Here is a 9,712-nt window from a genome sequence, read left to right on the forward strand (position 1 = left end):
AAAACAAAACAAAACAAAACAAAACAAAACAAAACAAAACAAAACAAAACAAAACAAAACACTACTTGGAATGCTTTGTTAAAGTGCAGACTACTTCTGGGCCCCATGGGCAGAGGTTCTAATTTGCCCTTTCCCAACCCACCCAGTCTAAGGTGCCCTTCCTCCATTTCTTCAGAGGATTCTGGACTTATTTCTATTACAGTGTGTGTTATGTTACATTGCAACTTTTAATTTTTTTGTCTGTCCCCCACAGCTCACTTGATTGTGGGCCTATGAGGATGGGAATACGTAGTGTCAGGCCTTGTATCTCTAGTCTCTGGCAGGCAGATGTACAGGAGCCCAGGAGCAGAATGGCAGAGTCCCTAAGAGCTGGATTCTGGACCTTGCAAGAGCTGTTCTCTTTTTCCAACTCTGGCAGGATGTCCAGGGGCTTTAGAAAATGAGGATGAGGAAGGTCAAGATTCTGTGGCTTTAAAATGAGCCAACTGTAGGTGGAGGAAGAAAACTTTCCCTGCAGAATGAGTGGGATTTTTACAAGGCCTCATTGCCCCATCATGGAAAGACTTGCCTCAAATCCTAGTTTGTCACTGCCTGGAGCCAGCTCTGTCACCATGGGGTGAACTTCAAGAGTCCAAGGAGAAGACTTTCTGCAGCCGGGGAAAAATCTTTACTGTCCTCCATCAGGAGCCCCTGATTTCAGGTCATTGTTGGCAAAGGGACAGGTGTCCGTGGCCTCCTCAGAGGCAACCTTTCCTGAGTACTGTCATTCCGCAGCTTCGCTGCCCTTAGGAAGACTTCTGGGGTTAAGAACAGGAGATCAAGATCTGTCCAGCAGGGGCATCTGACTCTGATGTGGGGGTCACCTGCTAGCTACCCACAGAAAAGGGGCAAAGAGGCCCAGAACTGTGCTTGAGACAGAAGCACATGGGGCCTTGATCTGCACAGGGCAGGGCTGTCACTGTCCACCAGGCTTCAGAAGGTCAGCCTTTCTCCTGCTCCCCACCTCACTCCCAGGGCTCAGGGAATAAATCATTTTTAGTTCTCAGGGTACCCCATGCTCTCTCACTTCTGGGTTGTGTGTGCATCAGCCCTAACACAACCGTCAGCCTATTTACTGCATTTTATTGCAAGAAATTTAACTCTTCAAGTGACTTTTCTATTTGTGGTGCAGCTTTTCCTGAAGGTTGAAGGAGGAACTGCTCTGGGGTGGGCTTCCTCTGTACAGTGCCGAGCACTCAGCTCTTCTTCCTTTCCCTGCTTCTCTCTCCCACCCCAGTTTCCTGGAGAGCTCTCAGTCTCCTCACTCCTTTGAGTACTAGACCTTATTCTACCACACACAGTAACTTCCCCCTTATTGTAAAGCCTCAGATCCACCCATTACCCTGGACTTAGAGGTCCTAGAGGTTCAGCTTTTGCTGACATTTAAGATCCTGGCTATGTCCTGCCCCTGCGTCTCAGCTGCCCGGATTCCCTAAAGCTCAAGTGAGTTCCTCACCACAGTGCACCAGAGCTCTCACCAATGTGCCTCTCAACTGCTGATTATTTATTTATTTATTTTTGAGATGAAGTCTTGCTCTGTCTCTCAGCCTGGAGTATGGTGTCATTATCTCGGCTCACTGCAACATCCACGTTCCAGGTTCAAGCAGTTTTTTGGCTTTAGCCTACCAAGCAGCTGGTATTACAGGCACCTGCCACCATGTTCAGCTAATTTTTGCATTTTTGGTAGAGACAGAGTTTCACCATGTTGGCCAGACTGGTCTCAAACTTCTAATTTCAACTGATTCAGCCCCCTCGGCCTCCCAAAGTGGTGAGATTATAGGCATGAGCCACCACCCCAAGCTGATTGTTAAATTTTCAAAAATTTTTACAAGCTGGTTGTTAAATTCAGCCAATATGAAACATTCAGCTATTATAATAAATACTTAGGGCTCATCACATCCTAATTACTTTACTATAATTTGCTATCACTTAAGCTCTTGAGATCATTTATCTCTCTGGTATCCACATGGTGGAAACACTATAGAATTTGTAGCATATTCTGCATCTCTTCCCAAATCTGTGTTCAGTGGTAGCTTGTGGGAGTATTTCCACCATGAAGACTGGCAAATGCTATAAATCAGAGATTGATTTATTATTTCAACAATTATCTAAACTTAAGGGCGTAATGGAGGAAATGTTAATGATGCAGATTAAACTTACAAATGTGTTTGTAGCAGATACATTGTGAATAGCATGAAAAAATGAAAAAAAAATCTTCTTTCAGTATTTAGAAACTATAATCCTATTCATCAAAGAAGCATTGGTAAATAAATTCTGACATTCATTTTAGTTTTGCTTTTGTCTTTTTAACATAAATAATATCTACCAATATTCTGTTAGAAAATACTTGCTCATTAATTATAACAACAGATTTTCCACAACCTAAGCATTCAAAAGAAAATCAATAAATACATTCTGTGAAAATCAATTGATTGTATGAAATTTACAATAAACAGTATTGTATATTTGTTATTTATAAATTATATGCTAGAATAATTTTTTACTTTCAATAAATACAATATATATTAAACATGTCTTCAGTTGTTCTGTTACATAGTGTGCAACAAATTACAATATTCTGCAGCCATCAGTTATATACAGAGCATGAAGAAACTATTATTCAGAAAGTATAATCTTTCCATGTATAACTCTACAAGGAAGAACTACCATATCTGATATTAAATATAACACCTCACTAAACATTCTGCATGGGAAGTCACAGATAGTGCTTGTGCTGTTTGATGGAAATGGCTAAATTTCATCTTTGGAAGAATTAACCTGACACCTAATCATGCATATATATGTGTGTGTGTGTGTGTGTGTGTGTGTGTGTGTGTATACATATAAACAGAGAGAGAGAGAGAGAGAGAGAGAGACAGAGACAATCTTGCTCTGTCTCCCAGGCTGGAGTACAGTGGCATGATCTCAGTTCATTGCAACTTCCATCTCCTGGGTTCAGGTGATTCTCTTGCCTTAGCCTCCTGAGTAGATGGGATCACAGATGCATACCGTCACGTCTGGCTAATTTTTGTAATTTTAGTAGAGATGGGGTTTCACCATGTTGGCCAGTCTGGTCTCAAACTCCTGACCTCAAGTGATCCACCCACCTCGACCTCCCAAAATTCTGGGATTAGAGGCATGAGCCACTGCACCTGGTTAATATATTCTAACCCACTATGGGAAACAGTCTGGCATCAGGAAAGCAACAAGGATTACACATAATTTTATAAACCAGCACACAAAGTTTTAAAACAGTTCTGAAAATGAAGCTAGCTGTCTTGAGTCAAGGGAATAAAAAAATGTCAGTATTGACCATTTATAATTTCTGACATTCGTGGAGACGTTAAGAGTCTGTTGTAGTGTAGCTACACAGAGTATAATTCAGGCATTTTTGTTATTTCACTCGGGTTCAGATTGTAAATTCATTGCTGTGAGAAAAGGATGAAGGCAAATTTTAGCAGCAACCTTTACCTGGCTGCTTAACCGGAGTGCTCTGAATTTTCACATTGGATGCTCAGCACCATCCGCTGTTGCTGCAGGACCCATTCGCTTTTTAATCTCAGCTGCCATCATCATGAAAGACTGTTCTACATTCATTGCATTCTTAGCACTGGTTCCCAAAAACAGAATTCCATGAGAATCAGAAAATTCCGTTGCTGTTGTGTAGTCTATTGCTTTCTTTGTGGTCAGATCACATTTGTTCACTACCAAAAATTTGTCCCCTACCAACAATTTGTCGACATTTTCATTGGCATAACGGTATATTTCCTGCAGCCACTGTTTAACGTTATTGAAGGACTCCTGATCTTTCACAGCGTACACATCTATGATGCCACGGGCTCCTCTGTGAACTGGAGGTGATTATTTGAAATCTGTCCTGGCCTGCTGTGCCCCATATTTGAAGCTTGATTGTCTTTCTGTCTAAGTGCTGAAGCAGGAATCAGAAGCCTCAGCCTATTCCCATATAAATAATGAAGAAGAAAATATCTAGAGATATAACTATAGTATTTATTTATAGGTGATCTTACTTATTCATAGGTGATCTTAGTTATTCATAGGTGATCATTAATATATATATAAATGTATATACTTAGCATAATCTTTTACTAATGCCTCTCAGATTGCAAAATGTGAACCTAAGGTGACATTGTGAAAGAAGTGACCCTAAAGCAAGATGCTTTAAGCTCTCTGTCATGCCCATGTGAGGGCTGCTGGAGGGTGCCTTGGCTATGAGGCACCACCAGTGCTGGGAAAGTGCCTGCTGTTTAGCAAGCTATGCAAGCGGACATCAAAGATGTCTCCTTCCACAGAGGAGCTAGGAGAAAACTCCACTTCCCCAAGCTCTTGCGGTGGGCCTAACAGCTGTGAGGTAGGCCTGCAAACATCTGGGGGAATTAAGAATTGTCTCTATGTGATGCTGTGCTTCAGTGGTCACATTCCATGTCCACCTTCATGTTCTGCTTCTGCACCTGGGTCCTCTTTTTCTTAGAAGGTAGAATCAGTAAAAGTAACATAAATCTTAATGTCTTTGTCCTCTCTTGACAAGCATGGAAAAGTGCTGACTCATTATACTCATTCCCTCATTTTGGCTACTTGAAAGTTCTATGATCAAATTCCGGGGAGTGGGGGAGACTCAGCTCCCCTGAGAGGATGTTATTCCAGGCTCTTGGTTTCTCACTCACCCAGGATTGGGAGTGGGGACCACGCTGGGTGCAGTCAGTGATTAAGTAAATATAGGCCCCCAAAAAGTTTTGCAGAAAGTGATTTATTTAGACAGAGAAAGAGAAAAATAAGAGAGAAAAAGATGAGAGAGGGAAGCTTCCACAATGATATGGAAGGGGATCCAGATATGCAGTCCACCCAAACAAGAGAGACAGGGACTTTTAACATGAGAGGAATTCTCACCCCCTTCAAGTTTTCTGAGCCTATGACAAGTTCCTTTAAACTTCCACTGGAGTGATTGATCTTTGATTTTTTCCACATGAGTGAAAGTTTAAACAAAGACCTCTAATTCCCAGATGGAGAGGTGGAGGAGAGGTGGAGGGGAGGTACGGAGCTGGGAAGTTCTTGTCTTCGAAACTATGCCCCTTATGGGCCTGGAAAGAGAATACATTCTCTTACTAGGCCCCTATCTATATGATATGTGATGTACTTGACCCTATCACTGACCACCAATGCCTTGCCCTATGTACCCTTCCCCCAGCTTTCTAGTCAGTAAAAGTCAGAGTGTGCAGACACTTGGGGCCACTGCTTGACTCTGCGCTTTGGTTGGCAGTGGACCCCTGGGCCCAAACTCTCTATCTTGGTGTCTTGTGTCTTTATTTCTACAGTTTCTCATCTCCTCACCAGTAGAGAGGGCTCACAGGACCCTGTAAGGCTGGACCCTACAACATCTTACCTGTAGACCAGATCCACATATGAGAGTCACAACTCTCCCTTTCAACTTTTTTCAAATGAAAAATTCAGAACCTCAGCAGGGGATTGTTTATGCGAGATGGCAACAGTTCTTATTGTTGGCTGGGTGTACATACAAGTGTAGCACTTTCACCTCTGTGCTGGGCCCTGTTATTACACTCTGTACCACAGAAAGTTTAATAGGATATTTGTGAGAGTTGCAATCTGCTCTGAGATTTTGTGGTGATATAAGCCCGTGATATTACACATTGCCTTAAGTCCAGACACAAGAGTCAATATTTATCCTATTTGCTGGGTTTAGGTATAAAAGTCATCACCTTGCCTGTAAGCTGGGTTCAGAAATGAGTTACCATCTTATTTGTGGCCAAGTCTACATATAATAGACAAAATTTCAACTGTAGACTGTGCTTACAAATGAGATTCAAGATCTCATCAGTGGGATCTGTCCATGTGTGAGGGTGACAATCCTGTCAGCTGGGTGTGCACAGGAGAGTAATAATCTCCTCTCTCTGTTGGGCTCTGTTATGACACTCTCTGTACAACCTGAGCATTTCATGTGATATCTGTGAGTGTCATAATCTTCTGTGAACTTTGTACATGTAGGAGACCCTGGACTTACCCACTGTTCTAGGCTGAGCTACAAGAATAAAAATCTTTCTTATTGTATTTGTCCAGGTATGAGAGTCATTGCCTTACCTGTGTTTTGGGCCCAGATATGTGTTACAGCCTGAACCCTTGGCAGGACCCAGGAAGAAGGGCCACATCACCTAAGTGCTGAATCCATCAATGTGTTAAAATTTTTTCTCAGAGTGGGGCCTTACCCTGGCAGAAATGTCACATCACCTAAGTGACTGGCCTAGGGATATGTAGCAATCCCATCTGCATTAATGCTAGGCTCAAACACTCAAGTCACTCAGATGTTAGGCAAGGTATGTGTCACAATCAAACCTTTGGGACAATCCAAAAATGAGATTCACAATCCAGCACATGTCTCAGCTCCAGGTATGAACGTCAACATCTCCTGTGAGTTTAGCTCAAATACATGAGTCACAGTCTTAACAGTGGACTTGATTTGTGCATGAAAGCCCTGTCAACCTACACAGTGTGGCTTGGGAGAAAAAATCACAGCCTAACAGGTGTGCTTAATCCTGATCTGAGTGCCACCATCCAACCTGTGGACTGTATTCACATATGAGAGTCACAATTCTAAGTTTTGACTGTCTCCAGTCTGGAGATTCAGAGCCTCAACAGTGGGCTGTGATCATGTGTGAAGGTGACAATCCTTACTGTCAGCTGGGTGTAAATATGAGGGTCACAATCACACCTGTGTTCCGGGCCCTGTTATGACACTCTCTGTAACACTGGAAGGTTTTATATAATTTGCATGACAGTTGCAGTCAGCTCTGAGACTTTAATTCTTATATGGACACATGATCTTACCTGATTTCCTATTTAGAGGCACAAGAGTCAACATTTTTTAACTGGCTAGGTCCAGGTATGAGAGTTATCACTGAGCCTGTAAACTGAGTCCAAAAACACCTGTGAGCAGTGACTGGATGGGAGAGTCACATCACCGAGGTGCTGGGCTAGGAATATGTAACAATACCCGCTGTGGAAAAAGTTTAGATAGGAGAGTCACTTCATCCTCGTGCTGAGGTCAGCAATATGTAAAATTTTCTCCTTAGGGTGGCATGACTCAGGCAGGAGTGTCACATCATTCAGGTGCCTAGTTCAGGCCTATGTTAAAATCCCTCCTGCCAGCAGTACCTGGGCACAAGAGAAGAGTTACACTACCCGAGGGTTGGGCCCAGAGACATGTCACAATGACTCCTGTGGGCAGGGCTCAGGCAGAGGGTCACATCTCATGGGTCCAGGACCCAGGGATATGTGCAACACCCATTGGGGGCAGGGCCCAGGAGAAAGAGATGGGTCACATCACCAGGTGCTGGCCCAGTGATATATTACAATCCACTTTGAAGACAGCACCAAGGCAGAAGAGTTACATCAACTATGTGCTTAGGCCAGGTGTATGTTTCAATCCTATCTGTGGGATTAGCCCAGGCTAAAGAGGCAAATCACTAGGAAAACGTATAGGTGAAAATCACACCTGTGTGTGTGGGCCAAAAAACATGTTACATCACCTGGATGCCAAACCAGGGATATGTCAAATATTTTTTCTGTTGGCAGGGCCTACACAGAAGAGTAACATCACCTTGATGCTGGGCTCGGTGATATGTCACAATTACCCTTGTAGGCTGGCCTAGGTAAAAAGGAGAGTACAAAACCTAGGTATTGAGCTCAGGGATAGATCACAGTTCTCCCTGTGGGCAAAACCCAGTCAGGAGACTCACAGCACTTGGGTGCTGAGCTTAGAAATATGTCATATTGTCCTCTGTTGGCAGATCCCAGATAAGAGAGTCACATTACCTGAGTGTTGGGGCCAGCGATATGTCACAATTACCCATGTGATCAGGGCCCAGGCAAAAAAAAGAGTCACATCACCTAGATGCTAAGCCTATTGATATGTCACAAGTCCCACTGCAAGCAGGACCCATGTAGAAAAGGAAAATAATATCACCTAGGTGCTGGGTTCAGTGTGATGTCACCATCCTTCTGAGAGCAGGGCCTAGACATTGAGTTATATGTCCTAGGTTCTTGGCCCAGGTATATGTCACAATTTTATTTATGAACTGGGCCAAGTCTGGAGAGTCAAATCACTCACATGTAGAGAAAGGCATATTTCACAATGACACTTGTGGAAAGGACAAATGATAAGAGTTACCATCCCGCACATGTCTTGGCTCCAGTTACAAGAGTCATCATTGTGTCTTATGATTTGGTCCTGGGTAAATGGAACAATGCCACCTGTGGGCAGAGAGAGGGAAGTAAAGGCGCATCACCTGGTTGCTGGCCCAGGGACATGTCACAATCCTTCTTCTGAACAGAACCCTGGCAGAGGAGTCACGTCACCTGGATCCTGGGTCCAGTGATACCTCAAAACCCCCTCATAGGCAGATCTCGGGAAGGAGAGGAGACTCACTTCACCTAGGTGATTGGCCTAGGTATATGTCACAATGGCCTCCATGGGCAGAGCCATGGCAAGAGAGTGACATCACCTTGGTGCTGGACCCAGCAATGAGTCACAATCTCCTCCGTGGGAAGGGACCAGCCAAGCAAGGAGAATGACGTCACCTAGGTGCTGGGCTAAGTGATATGTTACAATACTTCCTGTAGAAAGAATCAGGAAGGAGAGTCACATTGCTGGGTACAGTACTTAGCCAGCTATACATCATAATGTACTCAAAGTGCAGGGTCAAGGCAGTAGAATTAAGTCACATTGCCTATTTGATAGACCCAGAGAAAGTCACAGTGTCCTTTATAGGCAGGACTCAGGCAGAAGACTCATATCACCTCAGTGGATGCTGATCCCAGTAATATGTAAAAATTCCCTTGGTAGACAGAGCCCAGGAAGGAGCTTCACATTACTTAGGTGATGTCCAGGTCTGTGTCACATTTTATCTGTGGGTTGGGCCTAGGAAAGAGAGTCAAATCACTCAGGTTCTGGATAAATGTATATGTCCCAATCAAACAATTTGGAATGTACAGGAATGAAATTCACAGTCCCACACAAGCTCCAGACTTAGGTATGACAGGCAACTCCTCTTGTGAGCTGGGTTCAAGTACAGGAGTCACAGTCTCAACAATGGGTAAGGACTGTGCATGAGAGCCCCAATCCCACCTGCAGATTGTGTTCCAGTAGGGGAGTCACAGCCTCACAGGTCTGCTGACTCATGGTTCAAGAGTCACCAAGCCACCTGTGGACCAGTTCTGCATATGAGAGTAACAATTCCAACTTGCAACTGTTCTTATGTGTGAGATTTAGTAACTCATTAGTAGGCTGTGTTGTGTGTGAGAATAGAGATTGTGTCAGCTGAGTCTTCTTATGAGAGTCACAATCTCACCTGTTGGGCTTTGTTATAAAACTTTCTGTATCATTCTAGAGCTTTATACAATAGGCCTGAGTCTTGTAATCTTCTGTAAACTTTATAAATGAAAAGGTCCACGATGTTACCCATGACCCTAAGCCTGGCTATGAGAGTCAAAATATTGCCTACTAGCGGTGTCCAGATATAAGAGTCATCATTATGCCTGTGACCTGGGCCCAGGTATATGTCCTAATTTCACCTGTGGGCAGGGACAAGACAGGAGAGTCACATCATCTTGGTGCTAGGCTCAGTGATATGTCACAATGCCCACT

General features: G+C 43.6%; 1 pseudogene; it reads right to left on the bottom strand.

The window, feature by feature from the left end:
- Positions 1-3,493: 3,493 nt before the first annotated feature.
- Positions 3,494-9,247, bottom strand: LOC116545550 (annotated as a pseudogene).
- Positions 9,248-9,712: the final 465 nt, after the last annotated feature.

Source organism: Sapajus apella, unplaced genomic scaffold, assembly GCF_009761245.1.
Source record: "Sapajus apella isolate SASKATOON/1434 unplaced genomic scaffold, GSC_monkey_1.0 scaffold287, whole genome shotgun sequence".
Taxonomy (NCBI): domain Eukaryota; kingdom Metazoa; phylum Chordata; class Mammalia; order Primates; family Cebidae; genus Sapajus; species Sapajus apella.